This window comes from Rattus norvegicus, chromosome 5 (genome assembly GCF_036323735.1).
Source record: "Rattus norvegicus strain BN/NHsdMcwi chromosome 5, GRCr8, whole genome shotgun sequence".
NCBI lineage: Eukaryota > Metazoa > Chordata > Mammalia > Rodentia > Muridae > Rattus > Rattus norvegicus.
In genome coordinates this window covers 35,858,826-35,881,717 of record NC_086023.1, presented here as the reverse complement: position 1 = coordinate 35,881,717, position 22,892 = coordinate 35,858,826, and positions in this window count along the sequence as shown.

The window sequence follows — 22,892 nt, the reverse complement described above, 5'->3', positions numbered from 1 at the left end:
TTTGTTTCTTTCCTCACAATGCTGGAGTGTGGAAAACTAAGATGAGATATTATGTGTCACTGTGTGTTAACAGTCACTGCTTCCTTGTAGATACCATGCTACTTCATAATCTAGGGAAGAAGAGTGCTGCATTTTGCCTGATATTAAAGATGGAAAAGAGTAAACCACTCTTTCATACCTTTTTATAAGTGTCTGAATCTCTTCCTTCTTATCATAGTGACAGTTAAGATTTACTATGAAGTTTTGGAGATGAATTAAGACAATGGCACTGATCACATGCTCTCCTGGCACATTTGACACCTGCCACACCTCTTAGAAGCCATTATTCTGTCAAGGAAAGAACATGGTATAGTAACATCTTAATGGTGCAAGGCTGGAAAAAAAAGAGTAAATATTACTTCAGATCAATTCCATATGATATCTGACAAGTCATGAACTGCTACTCTCATCAGTCTTCTCTATGCTTATTGAAGAGCAGTCAAAAGTCATATTCTACAACTCACTCTTTCTGCTGTAGTAATTGATTTAAACATCAACAAGGGTGCTGCTATTATAGCCGTGTTTTGATTTTCTTTAAGGACATATAATCCATTGATTACCTCCTCTATCACACTTCAGAATTCTCCCTTTTACAGTCATGGCAGTACCTAACTTTAATTGGGATATTATTAACTAGAAATTTAAATGGTAATATAAGAAGTTACCTCCAAAAGTTATTTACTTGCATTTCATCTCTAGTATTTAGATTTTCTTTACTCTCTTAGAATTACTTTTGTGATCTTTTCTCCATTTCTCCACATTCTCTCTATCACCTTCTGTGCTTTTTTTCCATCATAATACAACTCGCTCTGATGACATGTGTATAATAAGAACATGCTGTTGTCTTTCTGGGCTCATTCACTCATTAATTCATTCGTTCAATCATGCATCCATCCATCCATTCATTTACATTCATTGACATTAAAATTTTCTGTGCAAGAAAACATGGACACAATGATAAAAGAGGAATCATGCCCAGATGTATTTACATTGTTCATGACCAAGGGCAGGCCAGGAAAATAGATTTTATGAATGGATATTTTCAGAAATAGTGCAGCAATGATACAGAGAATTAAACAACAGAAACTGGAGCTCCTTGAGATTTCCTTCTAGCTGGGATCAAGGAAGAATTCCTGTAAGTGTTGCTGGATTATCTGAATCACTAGTAAAGTCTGAGCTGATGAAGCATGTTGTAAACAGAGACTAAAAGACAATTCAGTGTTTTATAAATCAGAGTTGAGAAAATGCTAAAATTAGACAATTAAATAATGTCCTCTTGGAAAACATAAAAGGATTAAGGCTCAGCTTTTGCACTACTTTCTTTTAATTTATAATTTTCCATTTTGTAACAGTTTTAAAAGACACTTTCTTAGAATCATCTTTACAAATTTTTATTTCTTCTTCTAATCAGAATTGTTATTAAGTAATCACTTCTGACCACAATAAGAGGTATGGCTTGAGATTATCCTCCTCACCACCATCCAGGGGCTACTTCTGGCTGACTTGATCTTATGTAAGTCTTCAACAGTAAGCAAAACTTCTCTGAGTTTATGTATGCAATAGTCAGGATATTATTGGATTAGAGGATGGCTGATATACTCCACAAAAGGTTAGTAGAATCTTAACTGCTATTGATGTTATCTATTCACATTTGCTCTAGAGATGGTGTTTTATAGGATTCATCACGATCCTTCAGCTCTTACTATATTTAACCCCCTCTCCCTTGATATTTCCTGGAGTATGGTAGAAACTGATGTTTAAAAAAGTGTTCCATTAAAGATAAATTCTAAGTTCCTTTTCAGCACATTTATAAGGCCATAGCCTAAAATTTCATTTCATTAACTCACAATTCTAATTTCTATATTTCAAAATTCCTATATTAATGAAGTACAGTGCCCTGCATAAAACTAGGGATATGGTGAATAATGGATATGATGAAAGAAAAGAAAGAAGAATAGAGAAAACATAACATCATATTTTTATACCTTGTGGTTATGATTACTATGTGCTAACATAATTAGTAGTCGTATTGTGGATTGGTTATAAAATGCCACCCAGAAATGTATATATTCATGTCTTGGTTTCCAATATAGCATTCTAAAACAGAGATTTTGGAATGTGACAGCATTATGTGCCCTCTGATCTAATAAACAGGGTAATCAATTGAAATTGTCACGATTTTACATGGGGAGATGCTAGGAGCTAAACTGTATGCTATTTGGAAGAAATATATTAGGGGAAGCATGGCTTTGAGGGCACAACTTTTGCCTGTTATCTTTTCTCTCTATCATGTCTGGTCTTCCATCAGTTGAACATCAGCCAACCTGCCATTATGTTTTTCCATACTTTATGCCCAAAATTAATGGGCTTAAATCATGATGCAAAATAACATCATCTTTTAAAGAGTTTTCTTGTGTATTATATCACATCAATAAATATCTAATGAATATCTCAAGTGACAATGACAAAAGTAAACTACTTTGACTTCCAACTAATGCTTTCCTAAGGAATTCTGAAAAATAAATTCTGAGCTATAACACATTTTTTTATCTTTATTAACTTGAGTATTTCTTATTTATATTGTTATTCCCATTCCTGGTTTCCAGGCCAACACCCCCTAACCCCTCCCCCTCCCCTTCAATATGGGCTTCCGCTCTACATCCCCCCCGTTACCACCCTCCCCCCAACAATCACATTCCCTGGGAATTCATTCTTGGCAGGGACCAAGGGCAACCCGTTCCACTGGTGCTCTTACTAGGCTATTCATTGCCAGGGTCAGTCGGTGTATAGTCTTTGGGTAGTGGCTTAGTCCCTGGAAGCTCTGGTTGGTTGGAATTGTTGTTTATATGAGGTCTCATCCCCTTCAAGCTCTTTCAGTCCTTTCTAAGATACCTTCAACAGGGGTCCTGTTATCAGTTCAGTGGACTCCTGCTGGCATTTGCCTATGTATTTACTTTATTCTGGGTGTTTCTCTCAGGAGAGATCTATATCTGGTTTCTGTGGGCCTGCACTTCTTTGCTTCATCCATCTTATCTAGTTTGGTGGCTGAATATGTATGGGGCACATGTGGGGCAGGCTCTGAATGGGTGTTCCTTCTGCCTCTGTTCTAAACGTTGCCTCCTTATTTCCTGCCAAGGGTATTTGTTCCCCTTTTAAAGAAGGAGTGAGGCTTTCGCATTTTGGTCATCCTTCTTGAGTTTAATGTGTTCTGTGCATCTAGGGTAATTCATGTATTTGGGCTAATAGCCACTTATCAGTGAGTGCATACCATGTGTGTTTTTCTGTGTTTGTGTTACCTCACTGAGGATGATATTTTCCAGTTCCATCCATTTGCCTATGAATTTCATAAAGTTATTGTTTTTGGTAGCTGAGTAATATTCCACTGTGTAGATGTACATATTTTCCGTATCCATTCCTCTGTTGAAGGGCATCTGGGTTCTTTCCAGCTTCTGGCTATTATAAATGTGGCTGCTATGAACATAGTGGAGCATGTGTCTTTGTTATATGTTCAGGCATCTTTTGGGTATATGCCCAAGAGAGGTAAAGCTGGATCCTCAGGCAGTTCAATGTCCAATTTTCTGAGGAACTTCCAGACTGATTTCCAGAATGGTTGTACCAGTCTGCAATCCCACCAACAATGGAGGAATGTTCCTCTTTCTCCACATCCTCGCCAGCATTTGCTGTCAGCTGAGTTTTTGATCTTAGCCATTCTCATGGTGTGAGGTGAAATCTCAGGGTTGTTTTGATTTGCATTTCCCTTATGACTAAAGATGTTGAACATTTCCTTAGGTGTTTCTCAGCCATTTGGCATTCCTCAGCTGTGAATTCTTTGTTTAGCTCTGAGCCCCATTTTTTAATAGGGTTATTTGTCTCCCTGCGGTCTAACTTCTTGAGTTCTTTGTATATTTTGGATATAAGCCCTATCTGTTATAGGATTGATAAAGATATTTTCCCAATATGTTGGTTGTGGTTTTGTCCTAACAACAGTGTCCTTTGCCTTACAGAAACTTTGCAATTTTATGAGATCCAATTTTTCGATTCTTGATCTTAGAGCATAAGCCATCGGTGTTTTGTTCAGGAAATTTTCTCCAGTGCCCATGTATTCAAGATGCTTCCCCACTTATTCTTCTATTAGTTTGAGTGTACCTGGTTTGATATGGAGGTCCTTGATCCACTTGAATGTATGATTTTTACAGGGTGATAAGCATGGATTGATCTGAATTCTTCTACATGCTCACCTCCAGTTGAACCAGCACCATTTGCTGAAAATGCTGTCTTTTTTCCATTGGATGGTTTTGGCTCCTTTGTCAAAAATTAAGTGCCCGTAGGTGTGTGGGTTCATTTCTGGGTCTTCAATTCTATTCCACTGGTCTACCTGTCTGTCTCTGTACCAATACCATGCAGTTTTTATCACTATTGCTCTGTAATACTGCTTGAGTTCAGGGATAGTGATTCCCCCAGAAATCCTTTTATTGTTGAGGATAGTTTTAGCTATCCTGGGTTTTTTGTTATTCCAGATGAATTTGCAAATTGCTCTGTCTAAGTCTTTGAAGAATTGGATTGGTATTTTGATAGGGATTGCATTGAATCTGTAGATCACTTTTGGTAAAATGGACATTTACTATATTAATCCTGCCAATCCATGAGCATGGGAGATCTTTCCATCTTCTGAGATCTTCTTCAATTTCTTTCTTCAGAGGCTTGAAGTTCTTATCATACACATCTTTTACTTGCTTGGTTAAAGTCACATCGAGGTACTTTATATTATTTGGGTCTATTATGAAGGGTGTGGTTTCCCTAATTTCTTTCTTGGCTTGTTTCTCTTTTGTGTAGAGGAAGGCTACTGATTTATTTGAGTTAATTTTATACCCAGCCACTTTGCTGAAGTTGTTTATCAGCTTTAGTAGTTCTCTGATGGAACTTTTGGGATCACTTAAATATACTATCATGTCATCTGCAAATAGTGATATTTTGACCTCTTCTTTTCTAATCTGTATCCCTTTGATCTCCTTTTTTGTCTCATTACTCTGGCTAGAACTTCAAGAACTATATTGCATAAGTAGGAAGAGAGTGGGCAGCCTTGTCTAGTCCCTGATTTTAGTGGGATTGCTTCAAGTTTCTCTACATCTAGTTTAATGTTAGCTACTGGTTTGCTGTATATAGGTTTTACTATGTCTAGATATGGGCATTGCATTCCTATTCTTTCCAGGACTTTTATCATGAAGGGGTAATGAATTTTGTCAAATGCTTTCTCAGCATCTAATGAAATGATCACATGGTTTTGTTCTTTTACTTTGTTTATATAATGGATTACGGTGATGGTTTTCCATACTGATTTCCAGAATTGTAGCAGTCTGCAATCCCCCCAACAATAGAGGAGTGTTCCTCTTTCTCCACCCTGCATTATTATATTAAACCATCCCTGCATGACTGGGATGATGCCTACTTGATCATGGTGGATGATTGTTTTGATGTGTTCTTGGAGTCGGATTGCCAGAATTTTATTGAGTATTTTGTGTGGATAGTCATAGGGAAATTGATCTGATGTTCTCTTTCTTTGTTGAGTCTTTGTGTGGTTTAGGTATGAAAGTAGCTGTGGCTTCATAGAAGGAATTCGGTAGCACTCTATCTGTTTCAATTTTGTGGAATAGATTGGATAGTATTGGTATGAGGTCTTCTATGAAGGTTTGATAGAACTGTACACTGAACCCATCTGGACCTGGACTCAATAGGTTGGAAGACCTTTAATGATGCTTCTATTTCTTTAGGAGTTATGGGGTTGTTTAAATGTTTTATTTGTTCCTGATTTAACTTTGGTACCAGGTATCTGTCTAGGAATTTGTCCATTTCCTGCAGATTTACAAGTTTTTTTGAATATAGGCTTTGTAGTAGGATCTGATGATTTTTTTGAATTTCTTCTGATCCTGTAGTTATCTCTATCTTTTCATTTCTGATTTTGTTAATTTGGACACACTCTCTGTTTGCTCTCATTAGTCTTGCTAAGGGTTTATCTATCTTGTTGATTTTCTCACAGAACCAACTTTTGGTTCTGTTGATTTTTTTGTATGGTCCTTTTTGTTTCTACTTGGTTGATTTCAGCTATGAGTTTGATTATTTCCTGCCTTCTACTCCTCGTGGGTGTATTTGTTTCTTTTTGTTCTAGAGCTTTTAGGTGTCCTATCAAGCTGATGATATATGCTCTCTCCTGTTTTTTTCTGCAGGCACTCAGAGCTATGAGTTTTCTTCTTAGCACAGCTTTCATTGTGTCCCATAAGTTTGGGTATGTTGTACCTTCATTTTCATTAAATTATATGAAGTCTTTAATTTCTTTCTTTATTTCTCCCTTGACCAGGTTATCATTGAGTAGAGCATTGTTCAACTTCCATGTATATGTGGGCGTTCTACCCTTATTGTTATTGAAGATCACCTTTAGCCCATGGTGGTCTGATAGGATTATTTCTATCTTTCTGTATCTGTTGAGGCCTTTTTAATGACCAATTATATGGTCAATTTTGGAGAAAGTACCATTAGGTGGTGAGAAGAAGGTCTATCCTTTTTTTTTTTAGGATAGGATGGTCTATAAATATCTGTTAAGTCGATTTGGTTCATGCCTTCTCTTAGTCTGTCTATGTCTCTGCTTAATTTCTGTTTCCATGATCTGTCCATTGATGAGAGTGGGGTGCTGAAATCTCCTACTATTATTGTGTGAGATGCAACGTGTGTTTTGAGCTTTAGTAAGGTTTCTTTTATGTATGTAGGTGCCCTTGTATGTGGAGCATACATATTTAGGATTGAGAGTTCATCTTGGTGGATTTTTCCTTTGATGAACATGAAGTGTCCCTTCTTATCTTTTTTGATGACTTTTAGTTGAAAATTGATATTATTCGATATTAGAATGGCTACTCAAGCTTGCTTCTTCAGACCATTTGCTTCAAAAGTTGTTTTCCAGCCTTTCACTCTGAGATAGTGTCTGTCTTTGTCTCTGAGGTGTGTTTCTTGTAGGCAGCAGAATGCAGGATCCTCCTTGCATATCCAGTTTGTGAATCTATGTTTTTTATTAGAGAGTTGAGACCATTGCTGTTGAGAGATATTAAGGAATAGTGATTATTGTTTCCTCTTATATTCATATTTGGATATGAGATCATGTTTATGTGCTTCTCTTCGTTTTGTTGCCAAGATGATTAGTTTCTTGCTTTTTCTAGGGTGTAGCTTGCCTCCCTATGTCGGGCTTTACCATTTATTATCCTTTGTAGCGCTGGATTTGTATAAAGATATTGTGTAAATTTAGTTTTGTCAGGGAATATCTTGGTTTCTTGATCTATGTTAATTAAGAGTTTTTCAGGATACAGTAACCTGGGCTGGCATTTGTGTTCTCTTAGGGTCTGTTGACATCTGTCCAGGATCTTATGGCTTTCATGGTCTCTGGCGAGAAGTCTGGTGTGATTCTGATAGGTCTGCCTTTATATGTTACTTGACCTTTTTCCCTGACTGCTTTTAACATTCTTTCTTTATCTTGTGCATTTGGTGTTTTGACTATTATTTGACGGGAGGATTTTCTTTTCTGGCCCAATCTATATGGAGTTCTGTAGTTTTCTTGTATGTTTATGGGAATCTCTTTCTTTAGGTTAGGGAAGTTTTCTTCTATGATTTTGTTGAAGATATTTACTGGTCCTTTGAGCTGGGAGTCTTCACTCTCTTCTATACCTATTATCCTTAGGTTTTATCTTCTTATTGATTCCTGGATTTCCTGTATGTTTTGGACCAGTATATTTTTCTGTTTTGCATTTTCTTTGACTGTTGTGTCAATGATTTCTATGGAATCTTCTGCTCCTGAGATTCTCTCTTCTATCTCTTGTATTCTGTTTGTGATGCTTGTATCTACAGCTCCTTGTCTCTTCCTTTGGTTTTCTATATCCAGGTTTGTTTCCCTGTGTCCTTTCTTGATTTCTTCTATTTCCATTTTTAATTCCTTCACCTGTTTGATTGTGTTTTCCTGGAATTCTTTCAGGGATTTTTGTGATTCCTCTGTATAAGCTTCTACTTGTTTATTTTTTTTCCTGCATTTCTCTATGGGAGTCCTTCATGTCTTTCTTGAAGTCCTCCAACTTCATGATCAAATATGATTTTAAATCTAGATCTTGCTTGTCTGATGTGTTTGGATATTCAGTGTTTGCTTTGGTGGGAGAATTGGGCTCCAATGATGTCATGTAATCTTTGTTTCTGTTGCTTGGCTTCCTGTGCTTGCCTCTCGCCATCAGGTTGTCTCTGGTGTTACCTTGTTCTGCTATTTCTGACAGTGGATATACCCTATAAGCCTGTGTGTCAGGAGTGCTATAGACCTGTTTTCCTGTTTTCTTTCAGCCAGTTATGGGAACAGAGTGTTCTGCTTTCGGGCGTGTAGTCTTACTGGTCTTCAGCTGTTCCTGTGGGCCTATGTCCTGAGTCCACCAGGCAGGTCACTTGGAGCAGAAAAGTTGGTCTTACCTGTGGTCTCGTGGCTGAAGTTTCTAGTGGGGGGCTGCTTTTGAGCTCTCTGTGAGGGCGGCAACCAGGAGGACCTGCTCCACATTTTCCTGGAGCCCCTGTGAACCAGGGTCCCAGATGGTGTTCAGTGTTTTCCTCTGGAGTTAGAAATGTGGGCAGAGTGTAGTCTCTTCTGGCTTCCCAGGTGTGTCTGTTCCTCTGAAGGTTTAGCTCTCCCTCCCACGGGATTTGGGTGCAGAGAACTGTTAACCAATTCCCTTTAGGTCCGGGCAGTGTCTGGACTGCAGGGGATCTGCTGTTCGAGTGCCCCTATCTTCTGGGTCCCAGAGGCCATATACAGTTTCCTCTTGGGCCATGGATGTTGTCAGGGGTGGGCAGTGTTGGTGGTCTCTCCCGCTCTGCAGTCTCAGGAGTGCCCACCTGTCGAGGCTGTGAGCTCTCTCTCCCAAGGGGTTTGGAAGCAGTGAGCTGTGGTCCCTATAATTCATTTTATTCATCACCCTGGTAGATACTTATTAGAAGTTTCCATTTGTTGTTGGGATTAAAGATGCATAATCACGTGAGGTTGTATGAGTTATTCAATGTCTGAAAACAGAAATTGAAATCTTCCTTACAATGTATTCCTCTTCCTTACTATGTTTCAAAACACTAATTATTTTTACATTTATTTAACCACAAATGAATCTTCTCAGTATTAGTTCCGTACATTCAAGATTGATTACTGCTAGTTTCTTTTGTGATTATTGCATTTTGATACTCAAAGAAGTTACATTTTTTTCCTTAATATAGTTTAATAATTTCATTGTTTTGATATTTTATAATATGATTAAAATTTTATTCTAAGTGTTTCTTAGTATCAATTTGCAACTGAAGACATTCCTAATGGGGGATACTTTATATTATGAAATTATATGTATCTACAACAAAGGTGAGCCATGGTGGCCCATGCCTTTAATCCCAGAACTCAGGAGGCAGAGGTAGGCAGATTTCTTTTAATTACAGATTCGTATATTCTACATAGGCAATCCAGGCTAATCAAGGCTACAACTTATGGCTGTGTCTCAAAAAAAACAAAAAACAAAAAACAAAGCAAGTAAACAAAAACTCCCTCAAATAAAACAAAATGAATAAATAGAAACCATCCACACAACAAAATAAGCCTTCAAACAACAGTTTTTCTCTTTTCTTCCCAAGATTCCTGTACATTAAATATAGAGTACTATAGAGAACAGAAAAAGAAACTTACATGATAAAGAGATATTGACCAGTCCCCATCCATTTATATCTCGAAAACTTCAAACTTTCTTATGTTTGGGATTTTATATTATGTGGCCCTATGGCAAAGATCAAGAGGATTTGCTCTTTTTTTTTAAACTAAAGCTTATCAATATATGTTACCACAGTCCTAATGAGCTAAAGTCATAAAAGCTTTAAGAGCAACAATGTTTGGGAAGAAATGCTTTTGTCCGTGACATATTGTTCTCCACGTCTTTGCCATTTCTAGTTTTGTTTATCACACTGGTCTGAAAGAAAAATGATTTCTGATCTTGTCATACTTTAGAAAAATGTTTCTCTTTTAGGTCATCCTTTATTGCTATAATAATGTACTCAGAGCAAAAGCTGTGTATGGGAAGAAGTAGTCATTTCATCTTATAATCATAGTCTACAACTATGTCTATTACTGAGGAAAGTCAAGGTAGAAGCTCAAGCAAGGTGCTTCCTCTTCTCCTTCTTTCTCCCCCTTTGTCTCCATTGCCTTCTCTTGTCCCTTTCCTCCACAGTAAACCTCTCTCACGTGGAAAAAAGAAGTTTAAGCAGGAATTTGATAGCAAAAGGCATAAAGGAACACTTTTGCTGACTTTCTCCCAAGCTCCTGGTAACTTAGCTTTCTTCTACATCCCTACCAAGGGAATGGTACCACTAACAGTGGGCTTATGACAACCAAAACAATTCTCCATAAATATATTTACCAGCAAACTTAATAAAGGCACTTACTCAATTGAGACCCTTTTTAGTTTTCTTTTCTTTTCTTTTTTTTACATTTTTTTGATCATTCTGTGCTGTGTCTTTTTGGCAGTTGAAGCTAACTGGAACAGCTTCAGAAATTCATGAATATCACCTATGTTCTTCTGCAATCAGGAGAATTCCTGTTTTGTTGTAAATTGCCCAAAATGAAGCAAACGACTGCTAATATTCAAGAGAAATTTATGAAGGCTTCATACACAATCCTTTTCATTTGTACCTTCCGTGCCATTATTAAAATTATTAAAGCCTACTCAGTATTTTTTCCATTCTGAATATTTGAAGTTTAATAAATGCAAGCAATGTGCCTTGATCAAATGTTAGTTAATAGTGTCATTAGATCCAGGTCATTTAAGGTTCACTTTTTGCCAAACTCAGGTTCACAGGTACTGCAAATTCTTATGAATCTACATTTTGCTGTAGGTGGAGTTTTATAAACTCTTTCCACATACAAACCTCAATTGTAATTGTGTGGAAGACTAAGGTCAATCAAGAGTTCTAAGAACAGTATCCTCCATCTACCCATATTAACATAGTTTTCCCCTCATGAATGCAGGCAGATCAATAATAAAATAAATGTTCAATTGACTTCTTTATGTCCCAGATTTAAATTGATAATGAAACAGTCACACAAAAAGACCTCACTTGGTGGTCTCCTTCTAACTGAAAACATTGTTTCCTGACTGCCTGTCATTATGTCACCAGAGATAATCTTATAAACTCCAAAATGCTTAATAAAATTACTTTATTTCCATAGAATTAGTAACCTAAGTAAAATACTACTGTAGTGATATTTTCTAATATTTACTTTTCATGACACAAGTACTGATTCGCAGCAATCAAGCTGAGTAGAAAATTACTTCCAGGAATTAGTAAGGATGGTTGTCCCATAAAAGCAGTTGCTATTTCTCAGAAAGCGTGAAATATAGACTTTGTGGGTGTGAAGAAAAGTGATTATATTTGTAATTGAATATAGAAAAAAACTGAATTTCTGTCTATCATATATAATTTTAAGAATAAATGAACCTGAACTGGAAAGGATAATAACTTAATCTTCCTAGGTTCTCAAGTGTAGAGGAAGAAAGACAACAGTTTCCGAGACACATGAAAAGAATTGTATCTGGCTTGTTTTTTCTAATGGTATATTGCACATTTGGTATTTCAATTAAATTTTTTAATTAAAAATTCCAACTCTTTTAAGTATGCTAAGTAACTATCATATTCATATGACCTCTAAATAGAATAAGTATTTAGTAAGAAGTAATGAACTTGAATATTAACATGGTTCTGATCAAAGAATATGGAAATATATTTAAATTGAAATTATGTAGGCATTATGTTAATGCATAATGGTGACTCTCATCTAATTTGGGATGTTTTAATCACTATATTAAAATACCTTTTAATAGTTCACCACTCTAAATCCATATAAATCAGAGAAATTTTGAATTTTAATTTAAAAATGTTATAATGTGTTAATTAATCAAATGTTGAAAGTAAGGTGCTCCTTGTCATTTACAGTACCACAAGAGTCACTGAGTATGAACTACATGCATTAGTTTTGTTATACAGACATTAATTTGAATCGACATATTTCCTTCTGGACAGAAGAGAAAAGATCAAGAAACATACGGGGCTGGGAAAACTAAAATGTTACTGGATTCATAAGACCTCTCCCCAATTTTGAATAATCACTGATTCATCATCAGGCTAGATGTCTTTACCCACCTAGAACCCTTTCCGATATGGCTGAAAGAATGTCCAGAGCCACAGAATTTTTCCAGACACTCTCAGAACCTGGAAACTGGCTTCAGTAGCATGCACATGAGACTACAAAATATCCTTGCACATATCTTTGTAACAGTTGTACTGCTGTGAGGAGACATCATGACCATAGAAATTATTTTAAATTGGGTATTTCTTATTTACATATCAAATGCTATTTCCTTTTCCCGTTTCTTGTCCATCAGCCCCCTAACCCCTCCCCCTCCCCTTCTATAAGGGTGTTCCCCTCTCCATACACCCTCCATTACCGCTCACCCACCCAACAATCCCCTACACTGGGGGTCCAACCTTGACAGGGCTTCTCCTTCCATTGGTACACAGCAAGGCCATCCTTTGCTACATATGCAGTTGGAGCCATGAGTCAGTTCATGTAGTGGTTAGTCTCTGGAAGTTCTGGTTGGTTGGCATTGTTGTTCTTGTGGGGTTGCAAGCCCCTTCAGTTCTTTCAGTCCTTTCTCTAATTTCTCCAAAGGGGTCCCGTTCTCAGGTCACAGGTTTGCTGCTAGCATTCGCCTCTGTAATTGACATGTTCTGGCTGTGTCTCTCAGGACAGATCTATATCTGTTCCCTGTCTTAGCTTCATCCATTGTATCTAGTTTTGGTGGCTGTACATATATGGGCCACATGTGGGGCAGGCTCTGAATGGCTGTTACTTCACTCTCTGCTCTAAACTTTGCCTCCCTATCCCCTCCTATGGATACTTTTGTTCCTCTTTTTAAGGGGTAAAGCATCCACATTTTGGTCATCCTTCTTGAGTTTCATGTGGTCCATGCAATGCACCTTGGGTAAACTTTTGGGCTAATATTCACTCATCAGTGAGTGCATAACAAGTGTGTTTTTCTATTATTGGGTTACCTCACTCAGGGTGATATTTTCTAGTCCCATCCATTTGCCTATGAATTTCATGAAGTGATTGTTTTTGATAACTGAGTAGTACTCCATTGTGTAGATGTACCATGTTTTTTGTAACCATTCCTCTGTTGAAGGGCATCTGGATTCTTTCCAGCTTCTGGCTATTATAAATAAGGCTGCTATGAACATAGTGGAGCATGTGTCTTTGTTGTATGATGAAGCATCTTTTGGGTATATGTCCAGGAGAGGTAAAGCTGGGTCCTCAGGTAGTACAATGTCCAATTTTCTGAGGAACCTCTAGACTGATTTTTTTTAATTTTTAATTTTAATCTTATTCATGTAAATTTATTTATATTCTTTAATCCTTATTTACAGTCTAGACTTCATTCCCCTCTCCTTCTGCCTTTTGACCGCTCTCCCTTCATACTTCCCTCCCCCCATCTCCAAGAGGCTGTCCTCATACCCCCAACCCCACCCTACTAAGCCTCCCTACTCACTGGGGTCTTAGAACTCAAAGGGTTGGGTGAATTTTTCGCTCACTAAGGCCAGACCAGGCAGTTCTCTGCTGCTGTATATGTATTAGGAGTCTCATATCAGCTGTTATATGCTGCTTGGTTAGTGACATAGTAACTAAGAAATCTCTGGCATCAAGGTGCTTTGAGACTGCTGGTATTCCCTTGGGGTCATTTTCCTCAGCTTCTTCTAGCTTCTCCCCAATTCAGTCACAGGGTTCCCCAGTTTCTGTACTTTGATTGGGTGCTAGTATCCGCATTTGACTCTTTCAGCTGCTTGTTGGATCTTTCAGAGGGCAGGCATCCTATGCTGCTGTCTGCAAGGCCTTAAGTACCTCATTAAACTGAGATCTGTCTTGAGCCTACGTGACCATAGGTCATGTCCTCTACATGTACAGGAGCTTGCGGTATTGCCCTTAGGTGACTGGTGGCTACAAATCTGTGGGGTTTGCGGCTAGTGACAGGCACCTGGTTCCCAGGAACAAGTGAAATTCCTACCATCATTTCAGGGTCTCTGGGGTTTTGAGCCCTAGCTCAACTGGGAAACAGACTAACTTTCATGGTCCCACAACTAAAGATGTGCTGGCATATATATAGAGAGAAGTTAATCTTTGAATCTCAGTAGTTGGAACTTAATGCAATATAATCTTTGCAGCAAACAAAAGAAGTTATTTTTGTAATTTGGAAATAAAACTCCCATGTGATACAATAATATTTTTCTGTTGGGCCTATATCAAAGCAAATGATATTAATATATCAAAGATATATATGCATTTATTTCAACACTAGATATAACAATCAAAAATTGCAAACAACTAAAATGTCTGAAAGTGACTGAAAATTGTCTATGTATTTTACTCTGTGGAGTAAAGCACTCAGATATAAACAGAGAAAAGATTGTAAACAGGCGAATATAGGAATTACTACGTAAGTGAAGTACATTAAGCACAAAAAGGCAAACATTGTTTTGAATTCACTCATATGTAGAATCCACATTGTTAATTTTACATAAGTTGAGAATAAAAGGTTGATTTCCATTTGGTTAGGGAGTGTGAGTAATAAGAGACTGACTCGTGTATAGTTGGTCACACACTAAAAAAAAGCAGAAAATAAAAGAGGGTAACAACTTGAAATTGGAAAGGGCGACATAGGATAGATTTGAGGGAAGGTAGCTGGGAGGGAGTGTAGGAAGGGAAGGAAATGTGGTGTTATTCTACTTCAATTAAAATACTTTTAATCTATAGGAACAAATTTTAATAATATTTAATAATACTTCTCACATAATGATAAATATTCAAACAGAATGATGTGTTACCTTTATTTGAGAATTACCTAACCTGCACTGAACAATCACATTATGTTGCTTGCTGTGTATGATTTTTATGCATCTGCTAAAAAGAAAATAATCTAAAAATAGATAGAATTTATTTTCTTTCTCCTTGAAAGCCTAAAAGAAAATAGAGGCAATCACATTAAACTTGTAGTCCATTTCAGGAAAAATTATTTTCATTTCAAAGTAAAACTCCAGTTTTATGAATGTCTATCTCTTGCTTGGAAGAACTTGAGAGATCAAATTTTAGTCTGCAGGCTCTTTGACTTATGCATCTGCCTAGATATAGTATAGCTTGAATTGATGCTCTGTGGAATATAGTTCAGGAAGCAAATCCGATTGCCACTGTCAGTAGGGAATTGCCTCTGCAAGTGACCTGTTAGGAGTAGAAAAATGTGTGTACACATTCTCTGCCTTCAGGGACATTCTCAGGAAGACTTACCAGGTGCTGAGAGTTCTTTCATTACTACATACATCTCCTGACCCTCAGGAGCCAGGCATTGTAGGAAGGCTATGATAGCAGTTTACTGTGAAATTCAGAAATAGCTTTTGACAGATCTCATTTATTTCCAAATGAACCATCACACGAAAAAGTGAAATGTGTAGCAGATTATCATCTTATTAGTTCAATTGGTCTAGGCAATAACAGACAATATTTAACTTTAAAATTGTTTCATATTAATCTTTATATGTGTTTAAATACATCTTATTATATTTTCAGATAGCCATACATGTATAAATACATTTTTATTGTGAACTTTGAATCCTCCCATAACTATTCTATACCTCACAACTTTAGATCCTATTTTAAAAAAGGTAAACACACAATTTTTGCAACTTCTTCTGTTGTCCATACACTACTGAATGTGGGAATATTTGTTGGAGTGTTGTAAACCTAACAAGAACTGTGCATTTAAACTGACTCTTCCTTCTCTAGAAACCATTAGCTGTCAAAAGTTTGGCAGCCAGAATATTCAAGGCGTGAGCTTGCCTGTCCCCAGCAAGAATGTTGACTGACTATTGGCAGTCACAGCTGCTATAAATTGATGAGTGTCTTGTCTTGGTAATATCCGTAAGACAAGGTTTTAGAGCAGTCTTCCCAGAGGTCTGATTCTTATGATCTTTCTCTTCATCTGTGATGATCCATGAACCTTGAAAGAAAAATGTGACATAGGTGTTCCATTTGTGGCTGAGCATAACACAGACAGTGACTCTATACACCAGTTTTCATTTTTTCTGTTAACTATGTTATAGTGAACAAAGGACCTTCTTGAATGGATCTGATAGTTGCATTTATCTAAGGATTAAGAGATGTCAATTTAGAGAATATGTAGGTACGATATTAATTTTAACAAAATGATAGTAGTAGATTCATCCCTTGAACATGTGCAATCAGTAATAGACCTTCAGTTAAATTTACAGTACTATGTATGTGTTTCCTTCTATATAGCTGTGATTGTCTACCATTATAGCAATCATATCACTATTGTACACATGGGCATATTTTATGCTGGTCATTATTAGAGCTCAATGTATTCACATCTCTTCAAGATGGTCGATGACATTTGTTTATTTGTTTTGTTTTTTCTAGCAGCCTGCATAGCACCTTCTGGTACTGGAGAAGCTGACCAGGGAGGAGGAAACTCTTTGGTCAATACAAACGTGGTTTCTCCATATTATATGTTCAACATGTTTTATACTACCAAAAACAGACTCTTTCCATCTTGTAGCAAACCAAGAAACATACTGCTTTATGGGTCTCCATGAAACCCTTAACCCACAACTGAAAGGGAAGTATTCTGCATCTTGTACTAACATTTTTACTTTGCAATCTATAACTTTAGAAAGAGTATTATACTCTATGTAGAAGAGATTCAATTAATTGTGTGTGTGTGTGTGTGTGTGTGTGTGTGTGTGTGTGTGTGTGTAAATATGTTCATCATTTATAAAGCAGGTTTTACTAAGGATGTTGAAAATGAAAACATACTTTAATGTAGGCATAGTTTACTAAGTTACAAGCTATTTTTTGAGGGAAATGACTCTTACTCAGTGTCCTATTATTGGAAATTAGCCTGTTGTTAGCCACACCAAACACTGAAATGCAATCTGTTGGATAAGTAGTCGATTATTGACATATGGAATTTATAGTTATGCAGACAAAAATCATTACATGCTTTATACATACCTATATTATTGGCAACTACAATTTTGCCCCCTTGTACATTTTTGTTAAGTCTGTCTAAGTTAAAATTTAGGCATTTCAGTGATTCTGCATCCAGCCTTTGTCTAGCAAATTCAATCACAAAATGAAATCACAAAATGTAATTATTTATTTAATGTTATTACTCTATGTGAAATAATTTCCATTTAACCTTAAATTCAGTTTTTACCCTTCAGCCAATACTGTTTTACATATTAATTCAGTAACAAAGTTGCTGTTTTAATTGACACAGCAATTTTCTTTTTCTACATCAAAACATGTGAGACTTGACTGACAAAGACAGATTGTTTCTTCTCATGCTACGATGAGTGCCACCTATTCCAAAGTCCTTGGCTAAATTTTCCAGTAGATAATAATGGAAGGAAAATAGAAAAGCTGCATTCAGCTTATGAGGAATTACATAAAGTTATAAAATATGTTTTAACCTAAAAGCTTCATTAATAATCTTGGAATTGATATTTCTCTAGTTGAAATAATTATAAGTCAGAGGAGATTTTCTAAGCAAAGAGGAATAATATTTTAATAGATTAATACATGGGACATTGTGAGGTAACTAGAATGAATACACTTTTTCCAGGATAAAAAAGTACATTTAAGTATGTTGATATTTGATGAAGCCAGAGATTGCAAGCATACTTTTCATTCATATTTTTATTTCCCAACCAGTATGTAAAAGTCAAACTTCACTGAGTACAGGATACTTTTCATCAGAAGAAATAAATTGTTTTCACTACCTGTTTGTGGGTCTTGTGATTTCTTACCTTCATGCTTTGTTAAAAATGAATTAACTCGCATATTTTCCTGGTTACTACCGCTGCAGAGAGCCCGTGGGCAGCACCCCACGAGCGAACTTGAGCCTCGGGACCACAGGTAAGACCAACTTTTCTGCTGCAAGAAAGCTGCCTGGTGAGCTCGGGACACACGGAGGCAGAATTCCTCTAGGACTGGGCACGTCCTGTGTTTACCGGAAGTCCCACACCCGCGGATCCTGGCCTGCAGCAGCTCTCTGCTCCCAGACCCCGTGAGAGAGAGACCCAACCGCCTGGTCAGGTGGGCACTCCTGAGGCTGCAGAGCGGAAGAGAGCACCAACACTGACCATCCCTGCCCACATCCCTGGCCCAAGAGGAAACTGTATAAGGCCTCAGGGCTCCCATGGGGGAGAGCCCAGGAGTGGCAGGACCCCTGCCTGAGACACCACCTGAACCTGAAGGAAACAGACCGGATAAACAGTTCTCTGCACCCAAATACCGTGGGAGGGAGAGCTAAACCTTCAGAGAGGCAGACAAGCCTGGGAAACCAGAAGAGACTGCTCTCTGCACACACATCTCGGACGGCAGAGGAAAACACCAAAGGCCATCTGGAACCCTGGTGCACTGAAGCTCCCGGAAGGGGCGGCACATATCTTCCTGGTTGCTGCCACTTCAGAGAGCCCGTGGGCAGCACCCCACGAGCGAACTTGAGCCTCGGGACCACAGGTAAGACCACCTTTTCTGCTGCAAGAAAGCTGCCTGGTGAACTCAAGACACAGGCCCACAGGAACAGCTGAAGACCTGTAGAGAGGAAAAACTACACGCCCGAAAGCAGAACACTCTGTCCCCATAACTGACTGAAAGAGAGGAAAACAGGTCTACAGCACTCCTGACACACAGGCTTATAGGACAGTCTAGCCACTGTCAGAAATAGCAGAACAAAGTAACACTAGAGATAATCTGATGGCGAGAGGCAAGCGCAGGAACCCAAGCAACAGAAACCAAGACTACATGGCATCATCGGAGCCCAATTCTCCCACCAAAACAAACATGGAATATCCAAACACATCAGACAAGCAAGATCTAGATTTAAAATCATATTTGATCATGAAGTTGGAGGACTTCAAGAAAGACATGAAGGACTCCCATAGAGAAATGCAGGAAAAAAAATAAACAAGTAGAAGCTTATAGAGAGGAATCACAGAAATCCCTGAAAGAATTCCAGGAAAACACAATCAAACAGGTGAAGGAATTAAAAATGGAAATAGAAGCAATCAAGAAAGAACACATGGAAACAACCCTGGATATAGAAAACCAAAAGAAGAGACAAGGAGCTGTAGATACAAGCTTCACCAACAGAATACAAGAGATGGAAGAGAGAATCTCAGGAGCAGAAGATTCCATAGAAATCATTGACTCAACTGTCAAAGATAATGTAAAGCAGAAAAAGCTACTGGTCCAAAACATACAGGAAATCCAGGACTCAATGAGAAGATCAAACCTAAGGATAATAGGTATAGAAGAGAGTGAAGACTCCCAGCTCAAAGGACCAGTAAATATCTTCAACAAAATCATAGAAGAAAACTTCCCTAACCTAAAAAAAGACATACCCATAGACATACAAGAAGCCTACAGAACTCCAAATAGATTGGACCAGAAAAGAAACACCTCCCGTCACATAATTGTCAAAACACCAAATGCACAAAATAAAGAAAGAATATTAAAAGCAGTAAGGGAAAAAGGTCAAGTAACATATAAAGGCAGACCTATCAGAATCACACCAGACTTCTCGCCAGAAACTATGAAGGCCAGAAGATCCTGGACTGATGTCATACAGACCCTAAGAGAACACAAATGCCAGCCAGGTTACTGTATCCTGCAAAACTCTCAATTGACATAGATGGAGAAACCAAGATATTCCATGACAAAACCAAATTTACACAATATCATTCTACAAATCCAGCACTACAAAGGATAATAAATGGTAAAGCCCAACATAAGGAGGCAAGCTATACCCTAGAAGAAGCAAGAAACTAATCGTCTTGGCAACAAAACAAAGAGAATGAAAGCACACAAACATAACCTCACTCGAAATGTATATAAGAAATACTCAAGTTAATAATAAATAAAAAAAACACACATGATTAACCTTTTCCTTTTGTTTTGTACCAGGCAAGGTTTATTTGTTTTGTTTTGTTTTGTTTGCTCGTTTGAGTTTTTTGTTTTGTTTTTGTTTTTGTTTGTTTGTTTTGTTTGTTTGTTTTTGGTTTTTTTTGTTGTTTTTTTGTTTTTTTTTTGTTTGTTTGTTTTTTTTTTTGTAATCCCTTTTCGATGCCAGACAGCACTGTGGAAGTCAGAATGTCAAATGTCTGGGGCATTCTAACATTTGTTCCTCAGTTGGAGACAGTGATTGGACACGTTTTGATAGTTTAGTCTTATTGGATAAAGTGTGTCAGTTGGAGTAGGTTGAGAGATTTAAAATCTTCTATTAGTTCCAGTTTACTCTCTCTGGTAAGTGTTCATAGTTGGAAATATGAGTTCCCAGATTCCTTCTTCTGCTGTCTTACCTGATTTTTTGCTTCCATAATAGCCACCATGAAAGACTCTTATCTCTCTAGAACTAAAGCTAAATTAATTCTTCCTTCTATAAAATGCCTTGATCACAGGGTCTTATCACAGCAAGGAAAAAGTAAATAATGCTGAGTCTTACTAGAATTGACTGCAATGGCCTTTATAAAGTCTGCACATGTTCAAAAATGCTTTGTGATTCTTGAGTTTTTCACTGATTTGGAAAGACATCTGGAAAGAATATGTGAGGAAGAATTGTAAGATCTTAAAGAATGGGGAGGTATTGTTTGCTGCTTTTCTTTCAGGAAAACATCTGGAGGGACAATGGAAATAGTAAATAAAACAATTTTTTAATTTTATTTTTCTTGGATATTTTATGTATTTATATTTCAAATGTTATTCCCTTTCTCCCCTCTCGCATATCCCATCCACCACCCTCCTGTCTTTGAGGATGCTCCTACTCCCACCCAAATGAAGGTGATGGATGTAACACAGTAGAAAAAGACACTGCCAAGGATCAAGTGGTGAAGTTTCCCATGCAAAGATTAGGCTTCCCCTCATAAAATATTTTCCAGGGAAGCTTCCCAAAGACACACAAGCCAAAACGGAAATTGTTATTGCTGTTAGTTGCATGTCAGAGGCAGATGCGAAGTATCTACTACTTGAAAACAACACATGTTACAAGTACATTACATGGGGATATCAAGCTAGACCTGATCTTAATATCCCCTATCTTATGGGTGGCTTTTACATTAAAATTGTCACTAACTATGACTATGAACCCCATATGTTGCACAACAAATATTCCAGATGTATCCACTTTTACAAGTGGAAAAAATGCTGTGTATGCACCCAATCAGTTTCTCTTCGGATTTAAAGATTATCTACAAGAGGAAACTCAAATAGATTGCTATAATCCAGAGAAAATACTGATGGATTGGAAGTTTTCAGGTTCCAGTTAAAAATTGATGGCTAATATTTTGTCAAATGAGTGTATTCCTGTGAAATTGTATTCTAAACACCTGTGTTCACAGATTCTACCAAACTTTGTCAGTCAAGAATAAAAAAACTACTTTTGCAAAGGATACTACTTTCCAAATATTCATAGTAGTCAAATCACTACAAAGTTACTATTGTTGTAGTATAGTGACTCAAATGTAGGAAAATAATTAAATGCGTTTATTATTCCATTTATGGCTTGGCCATTATAGTAGGTTAGAGTAAAAGACTGTAAAAGAGTTGGAAGAAATGGTGGTGTGGTACCTTCTCTTTCTTCAAGTGGAAGTGTTTGCTTCTAAGAAGAAAAGTAACCATAATGCAACTTACAAGACTTAATGCAATTCTTTAAAATCAACAAAAAGAAAGACTTTAGTCACAAGATTCTTTTTCAATCTTAAGCAAGCAGTAAGCAAATTCTATGGAGAGGAAACTGACTAGCCAAGTTTCCTGATAGTTGTACAGGGAGATCTAGGAATGCAGTTTTTATGTTGAGTTGAATTTTTGGAAGATTTAACTTTCTTTGAGTCACCTATTGTATTAGCTTCTTGGGTTACTCTTGCAAATGAAAACACTTTCCAAAAAAAAAAAAAATAAAGGAAGAAACTTTATTTTGAGTCACAGTTCTAATGTAGAGTCGATTTCCTAGGGAAATCCTATCAGTCCAAACTTGAAAACAGCTATTAATCATTCATTTGTGTGTAGGAAGTAGCGAATGATGATCATTGGTCCTGAGCTTGGTTTCTGTTCTTTCCAGCAGTTGAGGACTCAAGCCCTAGAAACAGTGCCACCCACTTTTAGGGTAGATATAGTGTCTCAGTTAATTTTTTACAAAAATTGGCATAGCCTACATAATATAAATAATTCTTCACAGACATGTTCATAGGTTTGTTTCCAAATGATTGCAGATTCAGACAAGATAATGATCAATATCTGCAATCACAGCCCTTAGCCATCTCGCTACAATTAATCATAATCCAGTTATTAGTTCACTAAAGGAGACTTTGGTAGAATTGTGTTGGTCTGTGGTCAGACTTCTGTCTGGAGAAAATAGACATATGCTTATATCCTCCCAAAAGTGTCAAAGAATATTCTGAGTTAAAGCAATCATGTAAGTTTTCATGCTTTGTCTTGAACTGTGTCAAAAAAAGCATGGATTTTTGTACACGACAACATCATTTTAACCCATGATACATTCATTCATTCATTAATTCATTCAGCTATCAGACTTGAATTTCTGTCCCTTAAAAACCTGACTAGCTGGGGGTTGAGCACTTTGGTGATTAAAATGTTGCAGTAGCTTCCAACAGAACATAAACAACCTCCTCCTTCC